We start from the raw sequence: 14620 nt of genomic DNA, 5'->3' as shown, positions 1-14620 counted from the left end.
CTTGCTGCCCTCCAGGTACGCCGTTACTTAGCATGATCAATTAAAACTAGGAAAAGGGCAGGCTTTGACAATATCCCTGGTGTAAAGAATAAAGACAGCATGACCTTTCACTCATTATATACGTTCCAGTATTGCATTTTAATAAAGATGCTGAGACTTCAACTAACTAAAGTTACTTGTAATGCAACCCAATTTTGAAGTCAACCCATTCTTTAATCTCCTGCTATACAGCATTTCCATAAGCTCCTTTCATTATTGGGCCTTTCATAGCACCATCCTTATTCCCCAAGGATTACTGTACCTTGAGCTGTACCATACTCTGCAGAATTAAAGTGCTTTGCATACCACTCACTTTGCACTTCTCTCAAATTGCTTCTTAAGACTCAGAATTCCCTATCAGGAATTGGGCAATTGGGTGAGCAGATCATGGGCTCTCAATCCTTTTCAGATTCTATTGCTTTAATTGAGGGTAAAATCACCTCTGGTTCAAATATTTTTGCATTCTAAACCTCAATCCTTATAACTTAACCTGAAATTCTCAAGGCCTTGGAGTATGAGAAGGGATCATGTCAGCTTCATTTAAGGGTGCTGAGTTTTGCTCTGGCAGGCATTTCAGTTACTGGGGCTACATTTGAGCTTGTCAGGCTTGATTTTGTTCTTTATTATGGTAATCAATTTTAGTTCTAACTTAATCCTTAGGCATATGTCCTTATTTTGGAGCTTGATCCTTGGTTTTAAAACCTTTCCTTTATTGAGTCTCATTTGAATGTCCAAGGTGCTCAAGAGAGCTGCTTCACCCTTCCTGGACTGGGAGTCACAGTCCCTGGGAGCTTCACAGCAACAGCTCACTGTTAAGCCTCATAGGATCTCTTCCAGCACAACCACACAGCTCAGCCCAGGAGACCTGCTGAGAACCCACACTCAGACTTCCCCAGCCTCCCTCTATGCAACTGCCTCTTCTGTTATACACTACTTTGCCAAATCCCAGCTGCTTCAGCAAGACCCCATCCACTTGAGCTGCACCTCCTGGCAAAGTCCACTGAAAGTGCCCCAGGCAGAAAGGGTGATCAATGTGGTTTATACATAGATTCTTCTTAAAGAGCAGGGTTTTGCACTGTCTTTTGTTCAATGCAAGAAAACCACTGCCTCATATTTTGCACGATTTTATAGTTCCTCGTGACGGGAGGGCAAGAAGAGTACCCGTCATTCTGTCAGGCTAGAAGTGGACACCCGGCTGTCTTTTTCCACGATGACTTTTTTTAATAGCCCAATTTCAGTATATTTTCATGAAAGTGCCAGCAGGTGTCAGCAAAAGGCAAGGTAGAGATATATGAATTTTGTAGTGGATACTAAAACTTCAATTAGCAAAGTCAGAGTTCAAACATCTGACTTTTCTAAATGTAATGACTCCATCTATAATTCTGTTTTGGGGGGTGGGATTGGATAGCGGGAAGTGAAAAGAAGAATCTGATCTGCCAGATTAACAATCGGCCTGCAAATCACTCAATTGCTCTGACCTGTCTTACCGGGTCCTGTGAACTCACACTCAGAGGACTCTTTACAGATAAAAATGCTACACAGTGGTTCAGTCAGTTCCATCTTGAAGGGGACAACAGTACCCTATTACACTAGATTTTTGAATAAAGTGGTAGCCTGAAGGTGTACCCCCTCAAGGTTGACTAACCCTTAGATAGACATGTTCCTGTCTCTAGCCTGACCTTCTTTTGCTTATGAGATTTAATTTATAAAATACATAAATTCTTTCTCTGCTCCTTTGAGATGTAACTTTTAAAAATTTCCTTGCCAGTTTTACGTGGCAGGACTTTTTGAAGAACCTGGGACCATTCCTTTGAAATGTCATCAAAAGGGAAGATAGCTCCTTCATCTCCCAGTTTCTGTCAGAAGGTAGAAGTCCAACCTTAGTGGACAGCAAGTTGTAAAACTACCTTCTGCCATGAAGATACGGAAATGTTTATTTTTTCCTTTGAGTAACGCCAATTAGCAAACATAGATGCCCTATCATCTTCCTACTCCATCTCTTGAAGAGTCTCCAGCCCTTTGTTTCATCACAGGTGAGCTCAAACTGAGTTCTGGACTCTCTCTCTCATGTTGCCATAGACTTGAATAGTCTTCCTTGACCTGTTTGTACAACTTTGGCTTTAGCATAAGAAACCGAGATTATTTTAAAATCTTTAACTTTTGCAAAAAAAAAAGTATGGTATTCAGCATACCTAATATTATGCAGGCATTCAATAGAGGCTCTGGGTTTTTGAATGTGAAGTACTTGTGTGTGTGAAAATGTATGAATTCCTTGTTTCTGCAAAAATTTCCATGACAGTAATAATGATTGATTAGATCAGTGAATATACTAAAAAGTATTAAATTGTACACTTTAAGTGGTAAGTTGTACTATAACTCACACATGGGTAGGTTCAATCCACTCAGTGACTACAACCAAGAAAAATTTTAAAAGACTGTATTATTTGCAACAACTAAGGAGGACATGGAAATAATTCCCCAAAGCAGTACCTCTCCAAACAAAGGTGAAAGCTGGGCTTTTATTGGGCTAATAGCTAACCCTTTGCATGCAGAAGTGCAGTAAAGACAGTGCAGGCGCAGCCGTCACTGATTATGCTTCTACATATGTCATGTGGATAGAAAATGGTAAATAAGCTCCAACTTGGGCTGGGTTTTGAATATGGGAACAAGGAGCATTCATCAAAAGTTTATCTCCTACTTAGGCATCTCTGAATCCAACTGGTTTTTGTTTTTCCAAGGTTGGGCTTCTTCTTGGGACTTTTTGAAACAACAAAAACTTAATGTGCAACAGTGACAAATGGGTTATTCTTCACAGTGTGTACCTGAAAATGGGGACCCTGGGTTACAATATGGTATGTGAATTATATCTCAGAGAAATCTGCCCCCCCTGTAATTCCAGCACGTTGGGAGGCAAGGCAGGCAGATCACAAGTTCGCATCCTGGCCAACATGGTGAAACCTCATCTCTACTGAAAATACAAAAATTAGCTGGGTGTGCTGGTGTGCCTCTGCAATCCCAGCTACTCGGGAGGCTGAGGCAGAAGAATCACTTGAACCCGGAGGGCAGAGGTTGCAGTGAGCCAAGATTGCACCACTGCACTATGGCCTGGTGGCAGAGTGAGACTCCATCTCAAAAAAAAAAAAAAAAAAAAAAAAAAAAAAAAAAAAATATATATATATATATATATATATATATATATATATATATATATATATATAAATGAAGAATGGTAGGAAGTGTAGAGTCCTGGTAAAATAAGCAACAAAAAGGAAGTAGACCCAAGTGGCGAACAATTGTTCTGAGAGATGGCTAACCACAAGCAACTTGCTGACACAATATCCTGTTCCCAAATATCTCACTCCACATACAGTCTCAGAAACACTAGCTGACCTGCATGTAGCCCTCTCAGCACTATCCCATGAAACTCCTCCCCGGCCCCTGCCTCCTTGCAGACAGCCCCTTCTGTACTGTGCTGCCCATTGCACTCTCACAACATATCTTGGCACTTTCTCTAATAAATCTGCCTTTCTGTATACACAAGTGTCTTGGTAAATTCTTTTATTGCCCACAGTCAGTTGCACCCGCAACATGAATTATCTAAGGAGTACAGTGATTGTTAGATAAACTAAAGCCTAAAAAAGGCAAAGTAGGAATTTTTTTAGTGGTAATAAGATTCATAGTTTGTGTTGTTATTTCACACATTAAAGAATTCCTTTGTCTCTTAGATGTTTCTAATGCTTTCAAAACATTGTTCAGATAATTAAACAATTCATGAAACAGTGGTTTGTGAAATTTAAAAATGGCTAAAATTAAATTAGTTGATTATGCATGCTAAGGGAGTCCGCTTACTAAGCATTTCTTTAAAGTACATTGTGTTTTTAACTGCAAAAGAAGTCATAACTTCAGCAGCTTCTCAATGGGATTCTTGAACTCCCCAGAACCACTGATCAACTTGAGAAAAATTATATTTTCTTATTAATAATTGCTTGATGCATATGGCTTTAAAATATATCTTTGCTAAAAGCAATGTACATTTCATTGACTCCATGCTGTGAAACCAGTGTTGTTGAACACTGTGGGTCTAGTAGTAGAAATCATTTGTTATACACAGGATTTTATAATAACCACTTTAACCAAAATATAGCTATTTTTCTATGATATATTTGTTAAAAGCAACTGGGAAAAAGCAAAAGTGTGCAGTGAGTCTATGTCATATGTGAAATTGCTCTTAAATTGCTCTTACTTTGAAATCAAAGTTTTAATGTTTATATAATTTCTTCACTAAACCCTGTGTACAGCAGAAGGTATTGTATTACTATTTTATTTTGAACTGAATAGCATTCTAAAGTAATTTGATCACCTTAACCATGTAACTTATGCTATAAACTGAATCTGGAGGAATTTATAATACTCCTCTTTCTAATTGTAAGTAAAAACAGTACTCTTGTGATTTTTTATAAATACAAATATATCTATACACACACATATGTATGTGTGTATGCACATACATGCCTATATACACTGTATATAAATACATATGCATATATACCTACGTATACATTTAAATATAAACATATGTATGTATCTAAATTTAGATACATCTTTCTATTGTCACATTTTGTAGACTCATGTGTCTGTTACATAATCATGATGAATAAAACGTGGCTATACTGTTCTTAAGAAAATTTTCTATTTAAAATCTTTAAAAAATAATTATTAATGTTGTGTTACAAAATGCTTAAGTATAAAGACTCTAGATATAAAACTGCTATTCTATAGAAAATATATACCTATCTTAAATACAAAACTATTAAGATTTTAATATCTTCCCATAAATACCTAAGCAGTTCATGAAATCATACTTGATAACAATATGACTTTGAGAACATGATATTTCCTTAAATCAGTTACAATGATGAAACAATCTATTTAAATAAGTAAAACCAAAATATTCTCTTTTTATCAGTTCTGAATTCTATTCTTAGGGTCATAAAACTGACAAATTGACTTTGAGAACTGTGTTGACCAAGCTAGTGGACAATTACAACTTAAAGAAGACAACTGATTCTGTTTGAGTGAAAATAACATTCTAGTCATTTTAGTCATTTTGTACAAATAGCAAAAGAATGTTTGTGAGAATCGAAATATTGACTACATGACTAAAACACCAAAAGCAATGGCAACAAAAGCCAAAATAGACAAGTGGGATGTAATTAAACAAAAGAGCTTCTGCAAAGCAAAAGAAACTCTCATTTGAGTGAACCGCCAGCCAACATAATGGGAAAAAATTTTTGCAATCTACCCATCTGACAAAGGGCTAATATCCAAAATCTACAAAGAACTTAAACAAATTTACAAGAAAAAAACAACCCCATCAAAAAGTGGGCAAAGGATATGAACAAATACTTCTCAAAAGAAGACATTTATGCACTCAACAAACATATGAAAAACAGCTCATCATCACTGGCCGTTAGAGAAATGCAAATCGAAACCACACTGAGAGACCATCTCATGCCAGTTAGAATGGCAATAAATATAAAAACAGGAGACAACAGATGCTGGAGAGGATGTGGAGAAATAGGAATGCTTTTACACTGTTGATGAGAGTGTAAATTAGTTTAACCATGTGGGAGACAGTGTGGTGATTCCTCAAGTATCTGGAACCAGAAATACCATTTGACACAGCAAACCCATTACTGGGTATATACCCAAAAGATTATAAATCATTCTATTATAAAGACATATGTTTATTGCAGCACCGTTTACAATAGCAAAGACTTGGAAACAACTCAAATGCCCATCGATGACAGACTGGATAAAGAAAATGTGACACATACACACCACAGAATACTATGCAGCCATAAAAAAGAATGAGTTCATTGAAAAGTGGGCAAAGGATACAAACAGACACTTTACAAAAGAAAACATACACGAGGCCAATAAACATATGAAAAAATATTCATTATCACTGGTCATCAGAGAAATGCAAATCAAAACTATATTGAGATACCATCTCATGCCAGTTAGAATGGTGATCATTAAAAAATCTGGAGACAACAGATGGTGGAGAGGATGTGGAGAAATAGGAACACTTTTACACTATTGGTGGGAGTGTAAATTAGTTCAACCATTGTGGAAGACAGTGTGGTGATTCCTCAAGGACCTAGAAATAGAAATTCCATTTGCCAGCAATCCCATTACTTGGTATACATCCAAAGGATTATAAATCGTTCTACTATAAGGACACATGCACATGAATGTTCATTGCAGCACTGTTTACAATAGCAAAGACCTGGAACCAACCCAAATGACCACTAATGATAGACTGGACAGGGGAAATGTGGCACATGTACACCATGGAATACTAGGCAGCCATCAAAAACGATGAGTTCATGTCCTTTGTAGGGACATGGATGAACCTGGAAACCATCATTCTCAGCAAACTGACACAAGAATGGAAAATCAAACACTGCATGTTCTCACTGATAGGTGGGTATTGAACAGTGAGAACTCATGGACACAGGGAGGGGAGCATCACACACTGGGGTCTGTCTAGGGGAAACAGGGGAGGGACAGCTGGGGGTGGGGAGTTGGGGAGAGATAGCATGGGGAGAAATGCCAGATATAGGTGATGAGGAGGAAGGCAGCAAATCACACTGCCACTTGTGTACCTATGCAACAATCTTGTGTGTTCTTCGCATGTACCCCAAAACCAAAAATGCAATTTAAAACCCCTATTAAAGTTCAAATAAAGACAATACAAAAATCAGAAAAAAAAAAAAAAAGAATGAGTTCATGTCCTATAGAGGGACATGGATGAAGCTGGAAACTATCATTCTCAGCAAAGTGACAGAAGAACAGAAAACTAAACACCACATGTTCTCACTCGTAGGTGGGTATTGAACAATAAGAACACATGGACACAGGGAAGAGAACATCACACACTGGGGCCTGTTGTGGGGTCGGGGGCTAGGGGAAGGATAGCATTAGGAGAAATACTAACGTAGATGACGGGGTGATCGGTGCAGCAAACCACTGCAGCACATGTGTACCTATGTAACAAACCTGCATGTTCTGCACATGTATACCAGAACTTAAAGTATAATCAAAAAAGTAACTACAATTTGATATTGGCTATTCTTTAAATTTCCAATAGTCAATTCAATATAACCAGCTTTTTTTTTTATTGCATTTTAGGTTTTGGGGTACATGTGATGAACATGCAAGATTGTTGCATAGGTACACACATGGCAGTGTGGTTTGCTGCAAAGCTGTGTCCATTTAATGTCTCAACTGCTATAAAACATTTTAAAATTTCAAAAGTGCATTTTATTGAATTAAAATATTGTTATTAGAGAAAAAATTTTAAAAAACCAATGTGCTGATATTATGTAAGGCAGTTGAAGTTTTAAGGGCAGGTGGTAGGTAACTCTCTAAATAAAAGGAGAAAATCCTGCTATTTCATATGCATTGAAAATCCAGGTTTCATCAACTTCCACAAAACGATTTTACCTTATGTATTAACATATGAAATATGTACATTATATATGAAAGTAAGCCTATTATTTAGATAAACATGAAAAAATAAAAAATGCTATATAGGTTTAAATGCTTATAGATTTCTACTAATAGCTTGAACATAAACTATGAAAATAACCTGCTAGGTTGTTTTGAAAATTGTGATTCATTTTTAAGTTGCAATGATAATTAGAAAATAGTTTAGCCCTCACTCACTCAATTGTGCCAAGATTAATTTCACCTCAAAATTGGGCACTGCTTGTAGCCACTCTGCCTGCTGGCACTTATTCAGAATGATGGTAAGCTGACTGCCGAATATTAGCACAGGGAAAAATCATTAAAAGTCACACACTCCAAAGGCAACATTAGTGTATATGGTATATGTATAACTTTCTGATCATTTAGCACATGAGCTTAAAATGTCTGATTATCTCAGTTGCAACAAAATTTAGGATTTAGTTTGATCCACAAATTATCCAATATTCTTATAATCAGTGTTCTCTACTCCCATTCCACCAACTCTCTCAGAGTCTCTTTGGTCTCTGGCATTCACCTTTTGATTCATTAGAGCCCTCACAGAGAGAAACATCCTGTCATCCAACCCTCATCAAAGCCTTCTAGAAATCTTTCCAATTGGCATCAGGAGACTTGGGCTATCATGAACTCTACCCTTTCCTTCTATTACTGGTTTGTGTGAACAGCAGATATTTCTTTCATTCTTTCATTAGCCTCCATTCATTAGTTCATTTTTTCATTTATCAGATTTGGTTTGTTTTTTTTCCCCCCTCAGATTTATTAATTATCTGAACATTATATATAGTTCTTACATCTGAAACACATTTTCTTCTCTGGCATTCTCCAGGTCAATGCCTACACTTTCATTATTTATCTGCATAGATACTGGACAAAGCTTTAAATGAGGTGCATTTAAAAATCACGTTTTGCCCTGAGAAAATGGCAGCCTCTACCTTAATTACAGGTAATTTTCTTTTTTGCAATCTTTTGTGTCTGTTAAATAGATCTGAACCTAACTTCTACAAATTCTCAAATTTTTCAACAATAATTTCTTCCATGAAGCAAATTTAACTTTTCAGAAAGCATTTTCCTACAGCTAAATTAACTAAAGGAATATCATTTGTGACAGTCCTTGAAATTCCTGTGATGAGTAGAGGAAATTTTATGAAATTCACTGGTGTAGAGCTGAACACCTGCTTTAAAAGGGAGTGGGAGTTTAACGATGAGAACAAATGGACACAGGGAGGGAAACATCACACACCAGGGCCTGTTAAGGGGTGGAAGGCAAGGAAAGGGAGAGCATTAGGACAAATACCTAATGCACGTGGGGCTTAAAACCTAGATGACCGGTTGATAGGTGCAACAAACCACCATGGCACATGTATACCTATGTGACAAACCTGCACATTCTGCACATGTATCCCAGAACTTAAAGTAAAATAAAAATATAAATAAATAAATAAGTAAAAGGGGACATAGTTTACTTCATACTAACATATGACTTTGTGTATCACTTTGCTTAAATTTCTCTGGTATCTGTAGGAAAGCATATGATAGTAACCTGTAGTAATAGCATTTTGACATTGCAGCCTCTGTGGACCTGCAGGCAAAAGAGACTATGACTTGCTTTTCAATCCTTTCTACATAATGGTATACGTTTTTCAAAAATTTAACTTAAAAGGGCTCACTTTTCACAAGTGGTTAAAATGTTAAGAGATCTCTTTCTTGACATGAGAGATAGATACAAGCTTGCAATATAAGCTTATATAAGAGATAGATGTAAGAAACATAGTTACCATTTAAGGCGATTTACTGAACTATATGCTCATATTGTGTGTACTTTTCTATATGACTGCTTTACCTTCATTTTAAATAAATAAGAAAAAAACACTATTTTCAGCTATTATGTAGTAGTTTATACCAGTCCAACAATCCTAGATATCTACCAAAAGCAATTAGAAAACCTGGGTAAAACAAAACAAAACAAAACAAAACATATTTTTGGAGGCATTGTGGAGCTGTTAAGGCAGCCAGAAATTCAGAAGTCAAGTTTCAGGAGAGAACAGAATTTCATTGAAATGAGACTAAAATTAGGAGTCCTTTACCCTTGGACCATTTGGTGATTCTTAGAATGGATTGAATGGCTGACTAGTCATCAGAGTTTTGAGCAAATCATACTACAGTAATATGCAAAAACTGGAGTTCAGGGATCTGAGGGCTTAAATCCTTACTGGAGGAGCCAAGCTTCCTGAGAACAGGGAGGCATAGAGAAGGGAGGTCAACACCTGGAGATTTCCCCATCACAGAAGTTACTCTTCAGGCAAAAGGTTAAGAAGTCTAACAAATAGGGAAACAGTAGAATATGTAAATATATTTCCTAGTTCTGGCTTCCTAAAAAGAGCAATAGCTTAATAGCACAAGGTATACCTAGTACTCAGAACTTGATTTTAAATACTAGTCTCCAATAAAAGGAATGATGAATGCTTAGAGAAATGGCTAGTTTTAGGGCTTGAAGAGGAAATATGATATACAAGCTGGAAATAACTTGTGATGACAGAAAATAAGGAAGACCAGAAACAAACAAAAAATGAATAAGAGAAGAAAGCATGTCAAAAGGTCACAGGATCCAACAATCCACTGGAAGGACTTCCCAACGGCCAAAGCTGAGACAGTTTGGATAACAAAATAAATATTGGTTGTATTAGATTATAACCTATAACATAACATAGGTAAGCCCACATGAGTCCCTTCTGACATAAGTGAACAATTTAATGAAAATTAAATGAGGAAAACCAACTTCACTTACATTAGAAAAAATTAGGAAACCATAAAGTCACCATTAAACAAACACCACGATAATAGTTGTTGCAGGTAATATCAATGGATTCTAAAATTAGTGACAAAAGTATGCTGAGAAACAGGATATTTTATGGTCTTAAAGTATTTCTTACATGTTACTTTACTGTCAAGAACCCTGGAAGATACCACCTTAGTCATAGGATGAAGGTTAATATTGCAGCAATAGGACATACCAACAGTATAATATGATGCACTGGAAAGGTATATTTTTGTTGCTGTGGTACTCTTGCCAAATGTTTATAACCTCAATTTTATGATGAGAAAGCATCAGACAACCCCAAATTGAGAAGCACTTAATAACCAAGTAGTATTCTCCAAACACACCAAAGACATGAAGAACAACAGAAGACTGAATGCCTATGAAATATTGGAGGAGACCAAGGAGGCACCTACATGCAACAATCCTGGCTTGAAAAACATACAAAAAATGAAGATTATTAGGAAAGTGGCAAAATACAAATAAGGCATATAGATTATTTTATATCAACACTATCTGCATAATTGTGATAATTACACTATAGTTACATAAGATGTTAGCATGAAGGAAAGCTTGGTGATATATACAGGAGAACTCTCCCTACTACTTTTGTAAATTATCTGTTAAAATTTTATAAAGAAAAATTACATTTTCTAAATGAAAATGTTAAAATAGCATGCCACAGGTGTATAGTGATGCAATGTATTCATGATTTTTTGATGCTTATGTTTAGAAATACTTTATATTCTTGTGTTCTAAACCAAAGATCAGCAAACTGTTTTGTGTAACGGGCAATTAGTAAATGTTTTAGGCTTTGAGGCCCATAAGTTCTCTGTCTCAAATATTCCAGTGTGCTCTTGTAATATGAGAACAGTTATAGAAAGTATGTAAATAAGGGCAAGGACTTCATGACTAAAACACGAAAAGCAATGGCAAAAAAAGCCAAAGTAGACAAATGGGATCTAATTAAATTAAAGAGCTTCTGCCCAGCAAAAAAAACAAAACAAAACAAAACAAAACAAAAAAACAACTATCGTTAGAGTAAACCAGCAACTAACAGAGTGGGAAAAAATTTTTACAATCTACCCATCTGACAAAGAGCTAATATCCAGAATCTACAAGGACCTTAAACAAATTTACAAGAAAAAAACAAACAAACCCATCAAAAAGTGGGTGAAGGATATGAACAGACACTTTTCAAAAGACATTTATGCAGTCAACAAACATATTAAAAAAGTCATCATCACTGGTCATTAGAGAAATGCAAATCAAAATCACAATGAGACATTATCTCATGCCAGTTAGAATGGTAATCATAAAAACATCAGGAGACAACAGATGCTGGAGAGAATGTGGAAAAATAGGAAAACTTTTACACAGTTGGTGGGAGCGTAAATTAGTTCAACCGTTGTGGAAGACAGTGTGGTGATTCCTCAAGGATCTCGAACTAGAAATGCCATTTGACCGAGCAATCCCATTACTGGGGTATATACCCAAAGAATTACAAATCAATTTATTATAAAGACATATCCACACATATGTTTATTGAGCACTGTTCACAGTAGCAAAGACTTGGAACCAACCCAAATGGCCATCAATGATAGACTGGATAAAAAAAAAATGTGGCACATATACACCATGGAATACTATGCAGCCATTAAAAAAACAATGAGTTCATGTCCTTTGCAGGGGCATGGATGAAGCTGCAAACTGTTATTCTCAGCAAACTAACACAAGAACAGAAAACCTAACACCATACGTTCTCACCCATAAGTGAGTGTTGAACAATGATAACACATGGACACAGGGAGGAAAACATCACACACCAGGGCGTGTTGTGGGGTGGGGGGTTCAGGGAGGGATAGCAGGGGGATTGGGGGCTAGGGGAAGTATAGCATTAGGATAAATATCTAATGTTGATGACGGGGGGGAAGGATGAAGCAAATAACCATGGAATGTGTACAACTATGTAACAAACCTGCACGTTCTGCACATTTAACCCAGAACTTAAAGTATAATAACAGAAAAAGAAAGTATGTAAACAAATGGATATGGTTGTGTTCCAATAAAACTTTAATTACCAAACAGGTAGTAAGCTGGATTTGGCCCAAGGGCAAGAGTTTTCCAACCTGTTCTCCAAACTAAGGTCAAAACATATCACTTGGGTTAAGTTTATCAGAGTTGTCGCAAAGTAGTATGAACATTTCTTCTCCTATACCCAAGGACACCAATTAACAGGTAGCCAGTATTACTGATTTTTAAATGTAAAGGAAAAAACATAATTCGTGTCTTAACAGGGTTAACTAATGAGTTTTCTAATGTTTCCAACTGGTTTTCTACTTTCCTGCTTTATATGATGCTATTTAATACCCCGTTTTCCCTTTTTAAATTATACTGTTCAACAGTGTTATCCCTTATGTTCTTCCACAGTAATATTAAATAATAACAGATGACATAAATTGGGATTTGATTGTTTATCATAGGATCAGTATAAAATATGACATTTTAAATCATATTTTAATATTATAATAAAAACAATTCGGTTTGTGTTGCTTTTCCTTCCAGGAAAATGAAATAAAAAAATAGCAATTACTTACAAGAGATAATTTATTTAGGGTGTCTAAAGACATAATAAGAATATCTAATTTTTATTTTATTAACTGCTTTGAATAATGATTTACGAGATCTGAGAAGACTCATGTTTGTACTATACAAGTGTAAATCTATTTAAAGTCATTCAGACAGTATCAGAGAACATATAACATATGTAAGAATTCCAGAAACAAACCCTAAGAACAGTATTCGAGTTTATATGGAAGGTGCAGGGAACACCTGTGTGGGGAATAAGACAAGAAAGGGCAGGTGGCGGGTAAAGGGTGTCTTGGCAAGCCGGCTGGCACTGTGGGTGAACAGTATTTAATCCCGCTGGGATTCTAGGAAAGTCAGCAGTCATTAGCTGAAGGCTGCTCTGGGGGATGTCAATTCCTTAGCACCTCTGGCCTGCTGTGCACACAGTGAATCAGGCTCTGACAGCAGTTAAAGCCCTCAGACAAAAGATGTAGTTGCCAGCCACAAGGAGTCAGGCCAGGGTATGCTGAAGGGGATCCTAGGAGGGAGCTTAGCTGGGGCATCGATAGAGTCTACTGTAGTATATTTAACTGATGAACCTATACCAGCTTTTGATGTGTAGAAAATGTTCTCGTTCTCTCTCTCTCTCTCTCTCTCTCTCTCTCGCCTCTTTCTCTCTCTTTTTTTAAAGACAGTCTTGCTCCACTGCCCAAGCTGGAGTGCAATGGCGCAATTTCAGCTTCATGCCTCAGCCTCCAGAGTAGCTAAGATTATAGGCATGCACTACCACGCCCAGCTAATTTTTGTATTTTTAGTAGAGCCAAAATTTTGCCATGTTGGCCAGGTTGGTCCCAAACTCCTAGCCTCAAGTGATCCACCTGCTGTGCCTTCCCAAAACGCTGGGATTAACAGGTGCGAGCCACTGTGCTCAGCTGATGTTTAGAAAAAATTTAATGCTATTTTTCTTTCTCTTCTGTAGCAGAGTGAAAAGCAAGTTTGTTTAACAGAATATTTTAATTTTCTTTAAGATCTGCAAAAACTAATAACATAACAGCAACAAGATGTATTTCCCATTTGACATGAAGTTGCCTCACAGTTTGCAGCTTACTTCCAAAGCTTCACTGTCTTTCTTTCCTTGGTGAAGAACATTGTTGATGCGAAGGACTATCCAAATAAACGGTGAATCTATGTATTCAGGTTAGTAACATGCTACAGAGTCCCTCTGAGGGGTCCAGCAAACAGTACATTCTATGAGCATTTGGGTGTTGGCAGAGATGGGGGTCATTGTCTCCAGGCTGGGCAATGACCCTGAACTCATGTGTCCTGCCTTCTGAAACTCAGGGATTTGCTTTGTTAGTTATCTGGGAGACTACAGTTTGCTTTGGATGTTGTAAAATATCTTTAGAATGCATTGGTTTCTCTAAGTTCAATTTATTTCTTCAACATATTTTATCTAAGACTACACCAGGGAGAAACATAAATTAAAAGCTAACTCAATTTGTGCCATTAGCCTGAAAAAATAATAGAAGAGACAACTTAGTTATTTTGGAAAATAAGTTAACATACTTGTTTGACTACTAAAGGTGGGATTTCCTGATGTGTAACTTAGTTTAGATAGGTTTTGATAAAAGATACATTTTCTTC

Source organism: Saimiri boliviensis, chromosome 13 (genome assembly GCF_048565385.1).
Source record: "Saimiri boliviensis isolate mSaiBol1 chromosome 13, mSaiBol1.pri, whole genome shotgun sequence".
In the NCBI taxonomy this organism is placed as follows: Eukaryota; Metazoa; Chordata; class Mammalia; order Primates; family Cebidae; genus Saimiri; species Saimiri boliviensis.
The sequence above is the reverse complement of the archived record's forward strand: the minus strand, read 5'-3'. Positions refer to the sequence as shown.